Source organism: Perna viridis, chromosome 2 (genome assembly GCF_037379345.1).
Source record: "Perna viridis isolate PV_CMFRI_1.1 ecotype Kerala chromosome 2, ASM3737934v1, whole genome shotgun sequence".
NCBI lineage: Eukaryota > Metazoa > Mollusca > Bivalvia > Mytilida > Mytilidae > Perna > Perna viridis.
This window is the reverse complement of record NC_142446.1, coordinates 28,557,489-28,581,035: the sequence shown is the minus strand read 5'-3', so window position 1 is coordinate 28,581,035 and position 23,547 is coordinate 28,557,489. Positions and strand designations below refer to the sequence as shown.

The window sequence follows — 23,547 nt, the reverse complement described above, 5'->3', positions numbered from 1 at the left end:
TCATTGAAGGTGTTCGAGTCTGGGTAGTTCCACTGACTTAAAGTAAAGGTTTTATTACTGATCGTAGAAGTTTTTCGCTTATTAAATGCACATATAATCCACTATCAATTTGGACACGTCACACGATCAATGGACAATATGCTGAATAGATCCACACTCCATATCATTAGAGGATAAAAAAAGACTCGAGGTTATGAGTTTCCGAGAAACGATTTTTTAAATGATGTTACTACGATGGGATGTCGATCGACTACGCTACTGCAATAAATAACGGGAAAAACTAAAAAGAGGGGGCACCCGGGTTCGAACCGGGGACCTCTCGATCTGCAGTCGAATGCTCTACCACTGAGCTATACCCCCAGATGACAATGTATTTGTAATTTTATTTATTTAAACTTGGATTGTTGATGAAACAGTATAGTTATGATAAATACATGTAGTCAGTCATATTTCTGGAAGAAAAACCTTATTTCCTTGAGTTTTGAAAATAAATGAATCATATTATTTCATTATGCGCTACTAATTGTACTATGGAAAATGACCGGGAATGACAGTAAAGCGTAAAAGTAAAGATTAAGTTGAAAGTATGACCCAATTGGATCTTTGAAACTCTGCTTATCTTGAAGCGGACTTTCTCGATACCGAAACTTCCTATACATATTTTTAAGCGAATTTCGTTGAAGGGGCTCAAAAATATTGGAGATACGACCGAAATCGCTCCAGCCCCCAGTGAGGATCGAACTCACGACCCCTGGTTTACAAGACCAGTGCTCTTTTTTTTATTTTGATAAAATTTTATTCAAATAAATACATTCATAAAAGAATTATTGGGCTAGTCTCCCATTAATTCATATTATCACAGTGTTGGTTAGAATTGTAACAATTATTAACAACAGATCTCAATTAAAACTCAATATGTACTTCATCATTACTTATCTTTAATACAGGATTTTTGTTTAAATAATACTTTTCAAATAAATACATGCACTTCTTCTGTTTGTAATACAAGTATGCATAACTCACATGTTTTTGCAGAACATTTTTAAAATATGGCACTATGTCTATCAAATGATCATCCTTCATAGAGATATTTCTCCTCTTTACTACACAGAATCTTCTAGCACATAAAACTGTATTTACAAAGTATAAGTTTATATTTTTATCCTTCTTGACTAGACCAAAGTAACATATATAATTGAAATCTAGAGTATTGACAAAGCTAGTAGAACTATTGCACATAATGTTATGTAGGAAATCTTTAAAAAAGTCATTGAACTGAGTCAAACATCTACACACAATGATCAAGTGCTCCAAGTCTTCATGCACATCTTTGCAAACTGGACAAATAGAATCAACAGTAATTTGGCATTTCATCAGTCTCTCCTTAGTGAAGAAAACTCTATGGAAAATTTTGAATGATGACTCAATCCAATCACTTTGTAAAAATGAAAAGTTCAAAACTTTTTGTACTTTTTGAACATCAAAATCTGGAAATATTTCACACCAGTATTTTATAGAATTAGGTTCTCTTGTTAATGTCTTTAATAGTATATCATAAAATGATCTTGTTGTATTAGGTAAAGCATACTTTCTACCATTAACGCTGTAAATTATATTTAAAACAGTTGCTTTACAAGTGTCTGCATTTTCTTCAACTAAAACTACATAATCTTGTGGAATACATTGCTTAATACATTTCACTACTTTAATAATTTTATCAACGGAAACATCAGGGAACTTTTGAGATACAATATCTTGAATATAAGTGTCCTTCATAAAACCTTTCTTGCATTCATAAGCTAAGTCCTTAATCTTGACAATACCTGCTTCTATAAATGTTCTCATATATAACATACTATCACCATTCACAATCATTGGATTACAGAAGAGGGGAATATCAAAAACGTTAGTCACATTAATTTCTATTTCCATACAATGACGTATCTTCCCCCATGCATACAACATACATTTATAAAAATCAGGCAAACATCCTAATTGTCTATGAGTAAAATCGCAATGCAATATTTCAACACCAAGATTCATTCCTTGTACTTTAGAAAAGAAATAAAGACATGCAACTTTCCAAACAGCATTATAATCCATATCTAATAGCCTATTTAAAAACTTTAGTCTAAATGCATACATTTTATGAAAAATGTCAGGAAAATTTAAACCACCATCTAACACCTTATTAGTTATTACATCATATGCAACTAGAGATGGTTTATCATTCCACAAAAAATCAATACATATCTTCTTAATTTCTAAATAATGTTTTTCTGGTATATTAACAACCATAAGAGTATACCAAAGTTTACTCATCAATAAAGTATTTATTACAGTTAATCTACCATGTATTGATAAGTGTCTCATTTTCCAAAAATTCAATAGCTTCAAAATAGATTGTACTTTGCAATCCCAATTCAAACTATCACAAAGAGATTTATCCTTACCAATCCATATGCCTAAAAGCTGTAAAACCCCATCACACTCTCTAATACTCCAAGCATCTAATTCATGTTTTGAAATAGTTCCAGTTCCCAATGCCAAAATTTCCGATTTATCCTTATTTAATTTTGCCCCAGATGCTTGTTCATACAAATGTAAAACTCTAAAGGCTTCATCTACTGAATTTTTGTCAGACAAAATTAAAGTAGTGTCATCAGCATGTGAAAAAATCTTTTCTTCAACGTTTGTATTAGGAATATTCAAACCTCTAATACTACTATTCTTTTTAATCATTGTACTCAATGGTTCAGCTACTAATACATATAATAAAGCTGATATAGGACAACCTTGCTTTACAGAGTTCTTTAATTGAAAGTATTTGGACAGGAACCCATTACACTTGACAGTGCTGAAAATGTCAGTATAAAATATTTTTATCCAAGAAATAAATTTCTCCCCAAATCCAAATTTCTGCAAGACAGAAAATAAATATTCATGTCCAACCCTGTCAAATGCTTTTTCCTGATCAAGTTTCAACAAGTAACATTCTAAATCATCCATTTCAACCAAATCAATAATATCTCTAACACTTGCAGTAGTGTCAGAAATGTCTTTACCTATAATACAGCAACTTTGAGTAGGTGATATAATTTTTGGTAATACAAACTTAAACCTGTTAGCCATTACTCTTGCTAGTATTTTATAATCCACATTTAATAAAGTTATAGGTCTGAAATTTTTAAGTTCAGATTTGTCACCTCTATTCTTATATATCAAATTAATCATGCCATATCTCATAGACCTAGATAAAACTTTATTTTCTTCAATACTATCATAAATATATTTCAATACAGGTTTCAATTCATTTAAAAAATAAAGATAGAATTCAACAGTCAATCCATCAGAGCCAGGCGTTTTGCCTTTTTTTCATTCCTTTCAATGATTGTTCAATCTCATCAATACATATATCATCATCACATTTAGTAATATCAATATCATCAACTTTAACATCAACACAATCTAACATGTCATTGATTGCATCATTGTCAGTATTTACACATGAAAACAATTTTTTATAAAAATTATGCACAACATCTAATAATTCCACAGTACTACTAACAGCATTACCATCACAATTTCTCAAAGTACTTATCAAATTCTTATTTTGTTTATATTTTTCCAGACTTAAGAAATAAGCAGTATTCTTGTCACTTTCTAAGGCATGTTGACATTTAGACCTTAATATAGCACCATTACATCTATGTTTTTCTATAGCTTCAAGTTCATCTTTTAATTCTAAATATTTTACATAATCAATTTCTAAACCACATGCAGACTTCACTGACAATTCTTGTAACTTATTTTGCAATTTAAAATATTCTTTGCTTCTCTCTTTCTGATTTTCTTTGCCATAGATTTGACTTATTCTCTTAATACTAAATTTCAAATTATCCCACCAAATGAGAGGGTTTGAATAATAAAAATCTGAACATATTTCATTTTCTAATAACTTTCTGATTCTTGTTACATATTCTTCATTATCTAATAAGGAATAGTTAAAAATCCAGATACCTGGTCCTCTTTCAACCTCTGTAAAATCTAATTTCATGCTAACAATACAGTGATCACTAAAACAAGTATCTCTATAAAAAATATTTTTAATACAGGGCTTAACATTACTAGAAACTAAAAAATAGTCAATTCTACTTTGTGTCAAAAAACCTTGTACAACTTGTTTTCGTGAAAACATTTTGACACCTGCATTTCTGTCTCTCCAGACATCAAACAAACAATTATCGTGCATCATAGTATTAAGATATTTCACAGACCTATCTGCATAAAAAGCAGTTTTCCCACTTTTATCTAAAGGAGACAGTGCAGTATTAAAATCGCCTGCTACTATAACATATCCGTCTCCTTTAATTTTACTTTTACAATCTTCAAAAAATTCACATTTTTCACTTACACTATTAGGAACATACAAATTAAAAATATCTACAATTTTATCATTGATTTTACCTTGAATATGAATAAATCTACCAGGTACACATTCACAAACTTTAAATACATTTTTAAGGTTTTTACTGACAAGAATTGCAACACCCTGTCTATTACAGTTACTATTACTTGCAAAAATATCACCATTCCATAATGTCTTATCATTCTTTATATCTTCAAAAATAATATTATTCCAAAATGTTTCCTGTAAGCATACAATATCATACTTTCTTTCATTACATAATGAAAAAATACAATCCTTTTTACTTTGGTTACATAGACCATTACAATTAAAACTTATGAAGTTATAAGTAGCCATCACAAAAATAATTCTAATAATATACAACATTAAACACTCCATTATTAACTATTCAAATGTTTTTGTAAATTTGACAACCTTGCTGCTTTAATATTAGGCTTGATATTAAGCATACTTCTCCTTTTAATACCCAAGTAATTTCTCTTCTTCCCTACAACAGTGAAAGTATCTCCACTTTCCTCTTGGTCTTCACTGACCACGGGAAAAGTGTCCATAGTAATCTCATCCAGAGAATCACATGAACTTCTGACTTCCCCCTGGCTACTGTCATTTTGTTCAAGGGGGGAGACAGCACTTTCAACACTAAAACCATCAGACATTTTATCAATTCTATTTTCACCAGACAATTCAACATTTGATTTAGTAAGCAAAACTGGTTCAATATTACAATTATTCAAACAAATATTGTTTAATTCTTTATCTGTACCTTTCTTGACTTTATCATCTCTGACACATTCCGCACTGTCATCACCAACACCATCATCCATCTCAAAACACTCCTCCTCATCAATGTAAATACCATCTCCATTCCAATCACCGTCACCCTCATCATCAGTGCAAAGGCTAGCACCACCTTTAGCACTTTCACCAAAACCCACTTCATCTACATCCTCAGTGTAATGACTAGCATCGCCATTTACACTCACGATTCCATCTTCCATACTATCTCCTACATCTGTACCTTCACGAGAATCAACATTCTCCTGCACACTTGTACAAACCTCCTTCTCCTTACAATTTTTATCCATATATCCAACTTTCACATCTGTGGTTTTCATAGCCTCCTCATCTGCTTCTTTTATCAACTCCCGACATGACATTTCCTGCAAATTCTCAGAAGAAAATTGTGGAAAATGATTCACAATTTGCAATTCTTCTCTGGCTTTGCAATTACAATAGTCTTTCTTTCGAAAACAAAACGCACACTTGTTTTTTAAACATTTTCTACTAATGTGCCCCTGCTGACCACATTCAAAACATTTAAATTCTGGACAGTCTTTGTATATATGTTCTGAGCTAAAGCACCCAGAGCACACCTTGACTTGTTGGTTATGAATAACCCGGTAGTAAGCCGTCTCCTTTTCATTAACTGAAAACTTCATTGAATACGGTATTGAAGCCATGTTCGGCGGAAGTTTAACTTTGAAAATACGAGTTCCGTCAAAGACATTATTCTTTGACTTCATCCTATGCTTCTTTATCGGAGAAACAATCTCCACTCCAATCTTGGAAAATCTATCAATAATTTCTCGATCTGAGACATACATACTTAAATTTAGAATTGAAACGTACTTAAAACTTGCCTCTAATTCATTAACAGCGCACTTTTTACCATTTAAAGATAGTTCACCAATAACGGATTTCATCATTTTTCTCTCTCTTAGTACCACCTCATAACCAACTCCATTTTTCGGTACGCATGCAACGACACTTCCAACACCACATTTCGTCTCAATTTCATCAATAATCATTTCAGCCTCCACGGCACCAAAACCATCTACGGGGCACCCAACTAAAACGGTTTTCTCCTTTGAGAACTGTTCATTTGAAAAATTCATGTTTTTTCGGGAACTTTCTCCCCCACTATTATTAAAGTTTGCCATCAGTCTTTAGTCAAACCACTGAATACAAATCGAACACACCTTCCCTCCCCCTTTTCCCTGTAACGAAAACACAGGAAAAGGGGCTATTCAACAAATATTATGCGATAATATATGTCACATTCAATCAAATAATACACATTAAACTTCAGGAAATGTTTACAGTTACAAATATGGCGAAGAACTCACCAAAATCAGAATAATTTCCGGACAACACTTTGTTTACATGTTAAACATGGTACATCCAAAAACCCGAAGACCAGTGCTCTAACCACTGAGCTATGGAGGCTCTTGCTATAGGTAGTGAATTTAACAAATTTGAAGTTCAGGATTATTTCGCTAAATCGTGAAAAAAATGACTGTTTTAGCAAACCGTTGAAAACAGTCGCATCGATTCATTGAAGGTGTTCGAGTCTGGGTAGTTCCACTGACTTAAAGTAAAGGTTTTATTACTGATCGTAGAAGTTTTTCGCTTATTAAATGCACATATAATCCACTATCAATTTGGACACGTCACACGATCAATGGACAATATGCTGAATAGATCCACACTCCATATCATTAGAGGATAAAAAAAGACTCGAGGTTATGAGTTTCCGAGAAACGATTTTTTAAATGATGTTACTACGATGGGATGTCGATCGACTACGCTACTGCAATAAATAACGGGAAAAACTAAAAAGAGGGGGCACCCGGGTTCGAACCGGGGACCTCTCGATCTGCAGTCGAATGCTCTACCACTGAGCTATACCCCCAGATGACAATGTATTTGTAATTTTATTTATTTAAACTTGGATTGTTGATGAAACAGTATAGTTATGATAAATACATGTAGTCAGTCATATTTCTGGAAGAAAAACCTTATTTCCTTGAGTTTTGAAAATAAATGAATCATATTATTTCATTATGCGCTACTAATTGTACTATGGAAAATGACCGGGAATGACAGTAAAGCGTAAAAGTAAAGATTAAGTTGAAAGTATGACCCAATTGGATCTTTGAAACTCTGCTTATCTTGAAGCGGACTTTCTCGATACCGAAACTTCCTATACATATTTTTAAGCGAATTTCGTTGAAGGGGTTCAAAAATATTGGAGATACGACCGAAATCGCTCCAGCCCCCAGTGAGGATCGAACTCACGACCCCTGGTTTACAAGACCAGTGCTTTTTTTTTTTTTTTTTTATCTTTATTGAATAAAACTATACGAAATAACAATACAAATCAGAATATCTATAAAATCATCATGTTACAGAACTTAAGAATATACAATTTATCACAGTTTGAATAACAGCACATCTTCCTCTAACATCACAGTTGGATTATCTTTCAAAAACTTCTTTTCAAAGACTGTTAGTCTGTTTGTAAATTTACAATAGAAATAAAAATAACTAATATAATGTTTCAGTGTGTATTTGAAATATGTTATTAGGTTAATACCTCTTGTGCCATTTTTGAACATTTGTCTTTGCTTCATTATACAGAGTCTTCCAATAGACAACAAAAAATTAACAAAATGAATATTAACACCTTTCACATTAGATGATAAACCCAGCATAAATATCCTCATGTAAGTATAGTTATGTATCAAATTTTCCTCTGATTTTACAAATAGTGTCTCTAAAATATCAAACATAAAATCATGAAATTTAACAAGTAACTCACATGTCAAAAAAATATGAAATAAAGTTTCCTTCTCACAGTCACAATTTTGACAGGTGCTACTGTCTATTATTCCAATCTTACAAAGTTTAACATTAGTAAAAATCCTGTTGTGACACAATTTGTAGTCTAGATCAATACATTCAGATGGTTTCCAAAAATTATGTACTTGTTTCCACACAAAACGGAAATCACTTTCATGAATACCATATTGTTCATACCAAAATTCATAACATTTAGGTTTAATAAAACACTTTTGTAATAGTAATGAATAAAACATTTTTGTTGTACATAGCGTCATGTCACACACTTTACTGTCGAATTGAACATAAAATTGGGAGAGTTCTTCATTTTTCAAATGACAATTTGTCAAAACGACTTCTTTCCACTCAGCAGAAATATGATTCAATAATAACATATACAATTTCCTGACAATGTTAAAATTAACATCTATTTCTTTTTCTCTCATCATATCAAAAATTGCCTGAACTGGCAAAAATCCAGGTATAGCTTCATATGATATATCTTTAACTAGTACAATACCAGCTTTTATAAAACATTCCCATTCTTTACCAGATACGAACATCAAGCTATTATAAAACAGTGGTTGATTATAAACATCACAGTTTCCTATATTAAAAGTTACATCTTTTCTAATGCACTGCCATGCTTCCAACATTTCTCTGTACACATGCGGTAAACATAATAAATCATTTTTGTTTAAACGCAAAAATAAAACAGGCCTAGAAAGATTCATACAATGTACTCTTCTCAAAAAATAGCTGAAGATACTTTTCCAAATACAATTGCACTCAGGGTTTAAAAATCTTCCTAAAAATTTCAATCTAAATGAACACATTTTTAAATAAATATCTTGAAAATTCAAGCCACCATCCTGTTTCATACCAGTAATAGTTGCATATTGTATTAAATGAGATTTAGAATCCCACAAAAACTCAATACATATTTGCTTTAAATCTGTCAGTACATTTTCAGGTATTGGCGAAACAGCTAATAAATACCAAATTCTTGATACCAATAAAGAAGAAATTACAATATTTCTACCAGATAGAGTCAATTGTCTTTGTTTCCAAATATTAACAATACTTCTTATTTTTCTGATCTTATCCTTCCAATTCATGTCATTACATACATCAATGTCTACACCAACATAAACGCCAAGAACTTGAATACATTTTTCACAAATTCTTAATCCAAGTACAGTCTTATCAACATCAGTCAAACTTCCTTTTCCAATACATAAAATTTCAGACTTACTTCTATTAATCTTAGAACCTGATGCTCTACTATATAAATTAAATACATCAAAAGTACATTCAATAGATTTTTTATCGCTCAAACATAAGGTAGTATCATCTGCATGTTGAAACAAAACTGCAGTTTCTTTACTGTAAGGTATACGTATTCCATTAATATTACAATGTTTCTTAATTGCCATTGACAGTGGTTCTGCTGATAAAACATACAACAAAGCACTGATAGGGCAACCTTGCCTAATACCATTTCGTATCTTAAAATATTTTGTTAAAAAACCATATTTCAACTATATATAAACTATATATATATAGTCAGTCATATTTCTGGAAGAAAAACCTTATTTCCTTGAGTTTTGAAAATAAATGAATCATATTATTTCATTATGCGCTACTAATTGTACTATGGAAAATGACCGGGAATGACAGTAAAGCGTAAAAGTAAAGATTAAGTTGAAAGTATGACCCAATTGGATCTTTGAAACTCTGCTTATCTTGAAGCGGACTTTCTCGATACCGAAACTTCCTATACATATTTTTAAGCGAATTTCGTTGAAGGGGCTCAAAAATATTGGAGATACGACCGAAATCTCTCCAGTCCCCAGTGAGGATCGAACTCACGACCCCTGGTTTACAAGACCAGTGCTCTAACCACTGAGCTATGGAGGCTCTTGCTATAGGTAGTGAATTTAACAAATTTGAAGTTCAGGATTATTTCGCTAAATCGTGAAAAAAATGACTGTTTTAGCAAACCGTTGAAAACAGTCGCATCGATTCATTTAAGGTGTTCGAGTCTGGGTAGTTCCACTGACTTAAAGTAAAGGTTTTATTACTGATCGTAGAAGTTTTTCGCTTATTAAATGCACATATAATCCACTATCAATTTGGACACGTCACACGATCAATGGACAATATGCTGAATAGATCCACACTCCATATCATTAGAGGATAAAAAAAGACTCGAGGTTATGAGTTTCCGAGAAACGATTTTTTAAATGATGTTACTACGATGGGATGTCGATCGACTACGCTACTGCAATAAATAACGGGAAAAACTAAAAAGAGGGGGCACCCGGGTTCGAACCGGGGACCTCTCGATCTGCAGTCGAATGCTTTTTTTTTTTATCTTGATAAAATTTTATTCACAGTAAAACATCATATAAAAGAATTATTGGGCTAATCTCCCAATAATTCACATATCACAGATCACAAATTGTCCTTAAATTACATTGACAGTATATATATGAATAAGTATATTTAAAAGTCTATCACAACATTATCATCAGAGATGCGCAGAACAGGATTGTCATTCAAGTAATATTTTTGAAACAAAGAAAAGTTCTTTTTCTGTATATAATACATGTAAGCATAATTAACATGCTTTTGAAGAACAGATTTAAAATAAGAAATAATGTGCAAAACTTTCTCATCTTTCATGACTAAATTTCTTCTTTTTACAACACAAAACCTTCTAACAGATAAAGCAGTATTAACAAAATAAAAGTTTACTTTTTTATCTTTCTTGAGTAGACCGAAATAACATAGAAAATTAAAGTCTAACATATTGATAAAGCTAGCTGAACTATTACACAATATATTATGTAAAAAGTCTTTAAAAAAGTCATTGAATCGAGTCAAACATCTACACGAAATTATAAGATGTTCTAAGTCCTCATGCATATCATCACAAACTGGACACAATGAATCATCAGTAATGCGACATCTCAATAACCTCTCCTTAGTAAATAAAACTCTATGAAATATTTTAAATGATAACTCAATCCAATCACTTGGTAAAAATGGAAAGTTCAAAATTGTTTGGACTTTTTGAGTATCAAAATCAGAACACATCTCACACCAATATTTCACAGCATTTGGTTCTTTTGATAATGATTTCAACAACATAGAATAAAAAAACTTTGTTGTACTAGGAAAAGAGTACTTTCTATTATTAACATTACATTCTATATTCAAACTGAGATTTCTACGAACATTTTCATTATTTTCTACTAAAATTTTACATTCATCAGGAATACATTGTTTTATACATTGTACTACCTTAATAATCTTAGCAGCAGATACCTGTGGAAACTTTTCAGAAACAATATCTTGAACAAACTCATCTCTCATGAATCCCTTTTTACATTCAAATGCTAAATCTTTCACTTTAATAATGCCTGCATCTATAAAAGTCTTGATATACAGCATATTACCATTATTAGTAATCAAAGGATTATTGAACAGAGGCAGGTCAAATACATTATTCAAATTGATATCAATTTCAATATAATCACGTATCTTTCCCCAAGCAAACAGCATACATTTATAAAAATCAGGTAAACTCCCCAACTGTCTCTGCTTAAATTCACAGAACAAAATCTCAATACCAAGTTTCATATCTTGTACTTTGGAAAAGAAATAAGTACAAAGATGCTTCCAAACAGCACAATACTCTACATCTAACAAACGACTTAAAAATTTAAGTCTAAACGCATACATCTTATGTAAAATTTCTGGAAAGTTCAAACCTCCATCTAGTATTCTATTAATAACAACATCGTAAGCAACCAAAGATGGTTTATCATTCCACAAAAACCCGATGCACAATTTCTTTATATCTAAATAGTATTTTTCTGGTATATTAACTACCATCAGAGTATACCAAAGTTTGCTCATTAAAAGAGTATTTATCACAGTTACTCTACCATGTATTGACAATTGTCTCATTTTCCAAAGATTCAGTATTTTTGAAATAGACTGCACTTTGCATTCCCAATTCAGACTATCACATAACTTTTTATCCTTGCCAATCCATATGCCTAAAAGCTGTAAAACCCCATCACACTCTTTAATTTTCCAAGCATCTAAATCATTTTTTGATATTTTTCCAGTACCCAATGCCAAAATTTCAGATTTATCTTTATTTAATTTTGCCCCAGATGCTTGTTCATACAATTGTAAAACATTAAATGATTCAGTTACTGAATTTTTGTCAGACAATATCAATGTAGTGTCATCAGCATGTGAAAATATTTTTTCTTCAATATTCACAACAGGAATGTTAATACCTTGAATCCTATCATTCCTTTTGATCATTATACTTAAAGGTTCAGCAACTAAAACATACAATAAAGCAGATATTGGGCAACCTTGTTTAACAGAGTTTGCCAATGGAAAATATTTGGATAGGAAACCATTGCACTTGACAGTACTAAAAATATCTGTATAAAAATTTTTTATCCAAGATATAAATCTCTCCCCAAAACCAAATTTTTGTAAAACCGAAAAAAGATATTCATGCCCAACCCTGTCAAAAGCCTTTTCCTGATCTAACTTTAACAAATAACATTCTAGATTATCCATTTCAACCAAGTCAATTATGTCTCTTACAGTAACAGTAGTATCAGAGATGTCTTTACCTATTATACAACAACTCTGAGTTGGTGAAATAATCTTTGGAAGTACAAATTTAAACCTATTTGCCATGACTCTTGCTAATATTTTATAATCTACATTCAATAAACTGATAGGTCTAAAATTTTTCAAGTCAGTTTTGTCACCTCTATTTTTATAAATTAGGTTAATCATTCCATACCTCATAGACCTAGATAAAACTTTATTCTCTTCAACTGTATCATAAATATATTTCAAAACATCTTTCAACTCATTAAAAAAATATAAATAAAACTCCACCGTGAGTCCATCAGGACCAGGTGTTTTTCCTTGTTTCATACCTTTTATAGAGGTTTTTATTTCTTCAATATTAATTTCCTCATCACATTTTTCAACATCACAAACGTCAACATTGACATTAATACAATCTAACATTTTATCAATTGCTTCATAATCAGTTTGTACACAAGAAAATAGCCTTTTATAAAAACTATAAATAACATCTAAAATTTCAGCAGTTTCACTGACAACATTACCATCACAATTTTTTAAACCATTTATCATATTTCTATTCTGTCTATGTTTCTCTAAATTCAAAAAATAGGTTGTATTTTTATCAATTTCTAATGAATATTGACATTTGGATCTTATAACAGCACCATTACATCTATGTTTTTCTAAACCTTCAAGTTCCTCTTTCAACTCTAAATATTTGACATGATCTATATCATTACCACAAGCAGCCTTTATTGACAATTCTTGTAACTTATTCTGTATTCTATAATAATCTCTATATAACTCTCTCTGTTTTTCTTAACCATAGAGTTGACTTGTTTTCTTGATTTTATATTTCAAATTATCCCACCAAATTAATGGATGTGAAAAATAAAAATCTGAACCAATTTCATCAAGTAAGATATTTCTAATTTTTTCAACAAAAAAATCATCACTCAATAAGGACTTGTTAAAAATCCAAACACCAGGTCCTTTTTCAACTTCAGAAAAATCTAATTTCATACTAACAATAGAATGATCACTGAAAGATGTATCATTGTAAAAAACATTCTTTATAAATGGTTTTAAATTACAAGAAACTAAAAAATAATCAATTCTACTTTGAGTTAAAAAACTTTGTACAACTTGTTTTCTTGAAAACATTCTAACACCTACATTTCTATCTCTCCATACATCAGATAAACCTTTTTCATTTATCAATTCAGTCAGACATTTTAAAGATCTGTCAGCATAAAAAACAGTTTTCCCACTTTTGTCTAAAGGGGAAAGAGTGGTATTATAATCACCTGCTATTATAATAAATTCATCTCCATATATTTTACTTTTACAATCATTGAAAAAATTACACTTTTCACTAAAATTATTTGGAGCATACAAATTAATTATGTCCAAACTTTTGTCAAGAATTTTACCTTGTATATGAACTAATCTTCCACATACACTCTCACAAACTTTAAAAACATTTTTCAACCTTTTACTTACAAGAATGGCAACCCCTTTCCTATTACAAATGCTATTACTGGCAAAAATCTCACCATCCCATACAGTTTTATCAATTTGAATATCCTCATACAATTTATCAGTCCAAAATGTTTCCTGTAAACAAACAATGTCATATTTTCTTTCAATACATAATGCAAAAATACAATCCCTTTTATTTTTGTCACACAAACCATTACAATTAAGGCTAATGAAGTTAAAAGTAGCCATCACAAAACAAAAGTTCATAACTAATGACACATTCCACTCCATTGTTACTTCATTAACTTATTTTTAACATTTGACAATCTAGCTGCCTTTAAATTAGGCTTAATCTGAAATTTATTTCGCCTTTTGATACCCAAGTAGGATTTTTTCTTACCCACAACAGTAAACTCATCACCACTCGCCAACTGACAATCACTTGTCAATGAATGAGTGTCCATTTCAAAATCATCCAAAGTATCACAAGTACTATGGCTGACTCCTCCCTGGCTTTTGATTTTATCCTGAGAGGAGACAGTATTTTCTATATTAGATATATGATCAATATCTTTAACATTATTCTCAGATACACCAGAGACATCATTAAATTCAACCAAATTAACATGGCTAACATCTACATTATTAGTAAGATTGTCATGATCGATTTCTGATTCTACTTTTTCTTTATCTTCACCACTTACAATATCTTCAACACCATGAACCATGTCACAAACATCATCTAACACCTCAGAAACGTCATCACCATCCACTTCATGATTCTCTCCATCGTGACTAGCACCGTCACATTCATCAATACACTGGCTAGCAACACCATTCGGAACATCATCTGTGATATGGCTAGCAACACCATTATCACCATTCGCTATCGGCTCAACAATCGCCTCCACAGTTGTATGGGTAGCATTGCCATTAGTGTCAACATGACTGACATCATCACGACAACGGGAATGAACACTACTGACAACATTTTCACGTCTTCTAGTGTTCTGTGCCCATTCGTCATCTTCAGAAACATCACTTGAATCATCATTTTCTGTATGAAACATTCTGTCACTTGAATGTTGAATGTCATGATCCTTAAAAATGCCCGAGTAGGAATCAGTTTGGAATTCTGTACATGAATTACCCACGCCTGTCTTCCTCAAGGTTTCACACTTACAGTTCTCCTTCTTGTAAAAGCAGAAAGAACACTTATTTTTCAAGCATTTCCTACTAATATGACCTTGCTCGCCACACTCAAAACACTTGAAATCAGGACAATCTTTATATATGTGGTCCGGGCTAAAACACCCATGGCACACTCTAACTTGATGATTGTGGATCACACGATAGTATGCAGTTTCTTTTTCATTCACTGAGAACTTCATCGAGTAGGGGATGGATTTCATATTAGGTGGAAGTTTTGCCTTAAATACTCTTGTTCCATCATAAATATAGTTTTTCGACTTCATCTTATGTTTTTTAATTGGTGACACCACTTCAACTCCAATTTTTGAAAATCTTTCAATGATTTCAGCATCAGTTACATACATACTCAAGTTGAGTATTGAAACATATCTGAAGCTGGATTCTAATTCAGTCACTTTAAATGTTTTACCACTGACTGATAAATCACCAAGAATTGGTTCCATCATCTGCCTCTCTCTAAATACAACTTCATATCCACTGCCGGTCTTTGGCACACATGCTATAACACTTCCTCTACCACATTTCAATTCAATTTCATCAATTACTGAATCAGGTTCTACTTTCCCAGAACCTTCAAGTACACATGAAATTAAAACAGTTTTCTCCTTTGAAAATTCATTTTCAACATTAAAAGACTTTCTATTGGACCTTTCTGGTCCACTTCTTTCAAAGTTCGCCATTAGTTCTTAGATGGATCTCAAGAAAAGAATCGAGCGCACCTTTCCTCCCCCTTTTTCCTGCTACGAAAAAGCAGGAAAAGGGGATATAAAACGAATATTTATATGGAAACTATTATCACTTTAAAGCAAATATCATCTAACAATGTTCAGGAAATATTTACACACAAAAATACGGCAATGAACTCACCAAACAAAGAAAAATTCTCGGACGACACAATGTTTACATCCTACAGATGATGCATCCAAAAACCCATTGATGAAACAGTATAGTTATGATAAATACATGTAGTCAGTCATATTTCTGGAAGAAAAACCTTATTTCCTTGAGTTTTGAAAATAAATGAATCATATTATTTCATTATGCGCTACTAATTGTACTATGGAAAATGACCGGGAATGACAGTAAAGCGTAAAAGTAAAGATTAAGTTGAAAGTATGACCCAATTGGATCTTTGAAACTCTGCTTATCTTGAAGCGGACTTTCTCGATACCGAAACTTCCTATACATATTTTTAAGCGAATTTCGTTGAAGGGGCTCAAAAATATTGGAGATACGACCGAAATTGCTCCAGCCCCCAGTGAGGATCGAACTCACGACCCCTGGTTTACAAGACCAGTGCTCTTTTTTTTTTTTTTTCTTGATAAAAGTTTATTCACAGAAATATATTTACATGTAAAAGAATTATTGGGCTAATCTCCCACTAATTCACATATCACAGATAACAATTAATAATATCATGTATGTTAAGTCAATCTTCCATATTATATAATGGCTTGCATACTAAAAATCAATCACAACATTTTCGTCACAGATACGTAAAACAGGATTTCTTTTCAAGTAGTATTTTTCAAACAATGAAATGTTCTTCTTTTTATAATACATATAAGCATAATTTACATGCCGCTGAAGTACGGACTTAAAATAATTTTGAATATCTAGTACTTTCTCATCTTTCACAGCTACATTTCTCCTTTTCACAATACAAAATTTTCTAAATGCTAAGACAGTATTAACAAAATAATAGTTACTGTTTTTATCTTTCTCAGTTAATCCAAAATAACATAGAAAATTAAAATCAAGCATATTGACATATCTTGTAGAGCTATTGCACAAAATATTATGTAGGAAATCCTTCAAAAAGTTGTTGAATTTAGTTAAACATCTACATGAAATTATAAGATGTTCCAAATCTTCATGTACATCATAACATACTGGACATAAAGAATCAATAGTAATATGACATCTGAATAATCTCTCCTTCGTAAATAAAACTCTATGGAAAATTTTAAACGATGTTTCAATACAGTCACTAGGTAAAAATGGAAAATTCAAAATATTTTGAACCCTTTGTACATTAAAATCACTAAATACTTCATACCAGTAGCTGACAGCATTTGGCATTATTGTGCTAGTTTCTAAGAGCATACCATAACAAATTTTTGCCGTTCTAGGTAATGTATATTTTTTACCATTATCATTATATACTACATTCAGAACAGGTTTATTATAGTTATATGCATTTTCTCTAACTAAACGTTTTACCTGTTCTGGAATACACTGCTTAATACACTGAACTACATCAACAATTCTATCAGCAACTAACTCAGGAAACCTTTGAGAGACTATATCCTGTACATATTTGTTCTTCAAAAAACCTTTTTTACATTCAAATGCCAAGTCTTTAATTTTAACTATTCCTGCATCTACAAAGGGTTTAATATACAACATTTTCCCATCATTTACTATCATTGGATTATAAAACAATGGAATATCAAATACATTATTCACATTTATATCAATTTCCATATGCGTACGAATCTTTCCCCAAGCATATAACATACACTTATAAAAATCAGGTAAAATACCTAATTGTCTATTATTAAGATCACAAAATAGAATTTCCATACCAAGATTCATATCTAGAACTTTTGATAAAAAATAAGTGCAAGTATGTTTCCACACTGCATTATAATCATTATCTAACAATCGACTTAAAAATTTAAGTCTAAAAGCATACATTTTGTGAAATATATCTGGAAAATTTAAACCACCATTCAAAACTCTATTTATTATAACATCATATGCAACCAATGATGGCTTATTATTCCACAAAAAATCTACACACATCTTTTTAATGTCTAAATAGTATTTCTCAGGTATATTAACCACCATTAGAGTATACCATAATTTACTCATCAACAAGGTATTTATAACCGTTACTCTACCCTGTATTGATAAATGTCTCATTTTCCAAAAATTCAATAATTTTGAAATAGATTGCGCTTTGCAATCCCAATTTAAATTATCACAAACAGTTTTGTCTTTGCCAATCCATATACCTAAAAGCTGAAGAACCCCATCACACTCTTTAATATTCCAAGCATCTATTTCTTGTTTCGATATCTTTCCGGTACCCAATGCCAAAATTTCAGATTTATCTTTATTCAATTTTGCCCCAGATGCTTGTTCATACAAATTTAAAACTCCAAAGGCCTCATTTACTGAATTTTTGTCAGACAATATCAATGTTGTATCATCTGCATGTGAAAATATTTTCTCCTCACCAGATGCATTGGGAATTTGTATACCATGAATTCTATCATTCCTTTTAATCATAATACTCAAGGGTTCAGCAACTAACACATATAACAAAGCTGATATAGGACACCCTTGTTTTACAGAGTTCTTTAATTGAAAATACTTGGACAAAAAACCATTGAATTTGACAGTGCTGAAAATGTCAGTATAAAATATCTTTATCCATGAAATGAATTTCTCCCCAAATCCAAATTTCTGCAATACAGAAAATAAGTAGTCATGTTCAACTCTGTCAAATGCCTTTTCCTGATCAAGTTTCAGCAAATAACATTCCAAATCATCCATTTCTACTAATTCTATATTATCTCTGATACTTACTGTAGTATCAGAAATATCTTTACCAATAATACAACAACTCTGATTTGGTGATATAATCTTTGGTAATACAAATTTAAATCTGTTGGCCATTACTCTGGCTAAAATTTTATAATCAACATTTAACAAAGTTATAGGTCTGAAGTTTTTCAGGTCAGACTTGTCACCTCTATTCTTATAAATCAGGTTAATCATTCCATATCTCATAGATCTTGACAAAATTTTATTTTCTCCAATACAGTCATAAATATATTTCAATACCGGTTTCAACTCACTAAAAAAGTATAAATAAAATTCTACAGTAAGCCCATCAGGGCCAGGTGTTTTACCCTTTTTCATGCCTTTTATAGAGGTTTCAATTTCATCACTAGTAATTTCACAATCACAGTTTTCAATATCACAATTTTCAACACTAACGTTAACACAGTCTAACATTTCCTCTATTGCCTCATGATCAGTTTGAACACAAGAAAAGAGTTTCTCATAAAAATTGTGTACAACATCTAACATTTCAGCAGAATCATTGACAACAACACCATCACAATTTTTTAAACTACATATCATATTTCTGTTTTGTCTATGTTTCTCTAAACTTAAGAAATAAGCTGTATTCTTATCACTTTCAATTGAATACTGACATTTTGATCTAATAATAGCACCATTACATTTGTGTTTTTCTAAACTTTCTAATTCATCTTTCAATTCTAAATATTTGACATGATCAATTGATATACCACAAGCTGACTTCACAGACATTTCTTGCAGCTTATTTTGTAACCTAAAATACTCTCTATTTAATTCTTTTTGTTTCTCTTTTCCATATATTTGGCTGACTTTCTTTACTCTATATTTCAAATTATCCCACCAAATAAGTGGATTTGACAAATAAAAATCAGAACCAATTTCATCAAATAAAATTTGTCTAATCTTTTCAACATAAACATCATCATTTAATAAGGTTTCATTAAAAAGCCAAACACCAGGTCCTTTTTCAACTTCAGAGAAATCAAGTTTCATATTTACAATGCTATGATCACTAAAGCATGTGTCGCTATAAAAAATATTTCTTATACATGATTTTAAATTACTAGATACCAAAATATAATCAATCCTACTTTGTGTTAAAAAACCTTGAACTACCTGTTTTCTAGAAAACATTTTGACATTCATATTTCTATTTCTCCATACATCAAATAAACATTTATCATTCATCAAATTAGTTAAACATTTTACAGATTTATCTGCATAAAACGTAGTTTTTCCACTTCTATCTAAAGGACAGAACGCAGTATTGAAATCTCCTACAACTATAATATATTCATCTCCATATATTTTGTCTTTACAATCATTAAAAAAAGTACATTTATCACTGATACTATTAGGAGCATACACATTGATTATATCAACATTTTTACCTTCAACTTTACCTTGAATATGCAATAATCTTCCACATATACTATCACAAACTTTAAAAACATTTCTCAATCTTTTACTTAAAAGAATAGCCACACCTTTTCTATTACAATTACTATTACTAGCAAAAATATCACCATCCCATACACTATTGTCATTCTGTATAATTTTATATAAATCATCATTCCAGAATGTTTCTTGTAAACATACAACATCATATTTCCTTTCATTACACAGTGCAAAAATACACTCTCTTTTATTTTTGTCACAAAGACCATTACAATTAAGGCTTATAAAATTAAAAGAAGCCATCGCAAAACAAAAATGTAAAATAGCAAACATATAACACTCCATTGTTCCTTATTTCAATTTTTTATGTATATTCGATAACCTTGCTGCTTTCAGATTAGGCTTTATATTAATCTTACTACGCCTCTTGACACCCAAGGCATTTTTTTTCTTAGCTACAAGAGTAAAATCATTTTCACTTGCCCCTTGACTACTATCAATCATCAGGAAAGTATCCATTTCAAAGTCGTCTAAAGTGTCACATGAACTCTGACTGACTTCCCCCTGACTGTTAATTTGTTCTAGAGGGGAGACAGAAGCTTCTATATTCAAAATAGAACCTATTTTACAATCATTTTCTGAAACATTTTCTTTTGGCATAACACATTTACTTTTAGATTTAACATAATCAACATTGTTAACATTAAGTTCAATATCAAAATTACTTTCTTCTTTATCTGTCTTGTTTCTTTCTTGGTCACCATAAACCATACTATCATCTTGTCCAACTTCCCCAGACACTTCATCATCACCATCTACCATCTCAGCTTCATCATCATTGACCAAAACGGCACCATTCACATCACCATTACCATCACCCTCATCACTGCAATGGCTAGCAACGACACTTGAAATAACATCTAAATCAATATTCTCATCATCTTCAGTGATATGACTAGCAACGCCATTATCACTACAAGCCGAAGACTGACCACCACGCTCAACAGTGTAATGATTCGCAACATCATTCTTTCCGCTATCACTGACATCATTTACATCATCAAGATGAGCATTAACAGTTATATTACTCTCACCATTGGTATGGTCATCATCCATTATTCTGCTACATGGCCATACATCGTCATCTCGTGTAAATGTTCCTTGGAATTCAGCAAAAGAATTGTCTACGTGTGTTTTCTTTAGAGTACTACACTTACAGCTAACCTTCTTATGCAAACACTTAGAGCACTTATTCTTAAAGCATTTCTTCCTGACATGACCTTGCTCTCCACATTCAAAACATTTGAATTCAGGACAGTCCTTATACATGTGGTCAGGACTAAAGCAACCATTACAGACTTTTACCTGGTGATTATGAATCACGCGGTAATATGCAGTCTCTTTCTCATTGACTGAAAACTTCAATGAATATGGGATTGACTTCATATTCGGGGGAAGTTTGGCTTTGAAAATTCTTGTTCCATCATAAATATTGTTCTTTGATTTCATCTTATGTTTCTTAATAACAGAAACAATTTCAACACCAATTTTATTAAATCTATCCACAATTTCCTCATCAGTCACATACATACTCAAATTAAGTATCGAAACTAATCTAAAGCTAGATTGCAATTCACTCACTTTGCATCTTTTTCCATCCACAGTCAGATCACCGAGTACTGGTTCCATCATCTGCCTTTCTCGAAACACAATTTCATAGCCGTAACCAGTTTTTGGCACACATGCAATTACACTTCCTATACCACATTTCGATTCAATGTCATCTATCAACAAATCAGGCTCTAGTTTTCCAAAACCCTCCAGAGCACAAGCAATTAACACAGTTTTCTCCTTAGAAAATTTGCTATCATAATTAGCCGACTTTCCATTGGACCTGTCTGGTCCACTTCCGTCAAAGTTAGCCATTGGTTTTTAGTAAGATCTCCAAATAGTAATCAAACACACCCTTCCTCCCCCTTTTTCCTGCACAGAAATTGCAGGAAAAGGGGCAAACAAACAATTGTTTCTAAGCAAACTGTGGTCACATTCAATCAACAATTAATTAGCAATCTTCAGAAAATGTTTATGAATACAGATAAGGCGATGAACTCACCAAACAATGAAAAATCTCCGGACGACACAATGTTTACATTTCACATATGGTACCAGCTCTAACCACTGAGCTATGGAGGCTCTTGCTATAGGTAGTGAATTTAACAAATTTGAAGTTCAGGATTATTTCGCTAAATCGTGAAAAAAATGACTGTTTTAGCAAACCGTTGAAAACAGTCGCATCGATTCATTTAAGGTGTTCGAGTCTGGGTAGTTCCACTGACTTAAAGTAAAGGTTTTATTACTGATCGTAGAAGTTTTTCGCTTATTAAATGCACATATAATCCACTATCAATTTGGACACGTCACACGATCAATGGACAATATGCTGAATAGATCCACACTCCATATCATTAGAGGATAAAAAAAAGACTCGAGGTTATGAGTTACCGAGAAACGATTTTTTAAATGATGTTACTACGATGGGATGTCGATCGACTACGCTACTGCAATAAATAACGGGAAAAACTAAAAAGAGGGGGCACCCGGGTTCGAACCGGGGACCTCTCGATCTGCAGTCGAATGCTCTACCACTGAGCTATACCCCCAGATGACAATGTATTTGTAATTTTATTTATTTAAACTTGGATTGTTGATGAAACAGTATAGTTATGATAAATACATGTAGTCAGTCATATTTCTGGAAGAAAAACCTTATTTCCTTGAGTTTTGAAAATAAATGAATCATATTATTTTATTATGCGCTACTAATTGTACTATTGAAAATGACCGGGAATGACAGTAAAGCGTAAAAGTAAAGATTAAGTTGAAAGTATGACCCAATTGGATCTTTGAAACTCTGCTTATCTTGAAGCGGACTTTCTCGATACCGAAACTTCCTATACATATTTTTAAGCGAATTTCGTTGAAGGGGCTCAAAAATATTGGAGATACGACCGAAATTGCTCCAGCCCCCAGTGAGGATCGAACTCACGACCCCTGGTTTACAAGACCAGTGCTTTTTTTTTTATTTTGATAAAATTTTATTCAAATAAATACATTCATAAAAGAATTATTGAGCTAGTCTCCCATTAATT

The 23,547-nt window shown here is 31.6% G+C and overlaps 4 non-coding genes across 4 annotated transcripts; all 4 read right to left on the bottom strand.

The window, feature by feature from the left end:
• Positions 1 to 288: 288 nt before the first annotated feature.
• On the bottom strand, positions 289 to 360 carry Trnac-gca (transfer RNA cysteine (anticodon GCA)). The gene has a single exon. It is a non-coding gene; the product is annotated as a tRNA-Cys (tRNA).
• A 6,689-nt stretch (positions 361 to 7,049) lies between these two features.
• Trnac-gca (transfer RNA cysteine (anticodon GCA)) lies at positions 7,050 to 7,121 on the bottom strand. Its single transcript has one exon. It is a non-coding gene; the product is annotated as a tRNA-Cys (tRNA).
• Positions 7,122 to 9,897: 2,776 nt separating this feature from the next.
• On the bottom strand, positions 9,898 to 9,970 carry Trnat-ugu (transfer RNA threonine (anticodon UGU)). Its single transcript has one exon. It is a non-coding gene; the product is annotated as a tRNA-Thr (tRNA).
• Positions 9,971 to 22,986: 13,016 nt separating this feature from the next.
• On the bottom strand, positions 22,987 to 23,058 carry Trnac-gca (transfer RNA cysteine (anticodon GCA)). The gene has a single exon. It is a non-coding gene; the product is annotated as a tRNA-Cys (tRNA).
• Between the last annotated feature and the right edge of the window lie 489 nt (positions 23,059 to 23,547).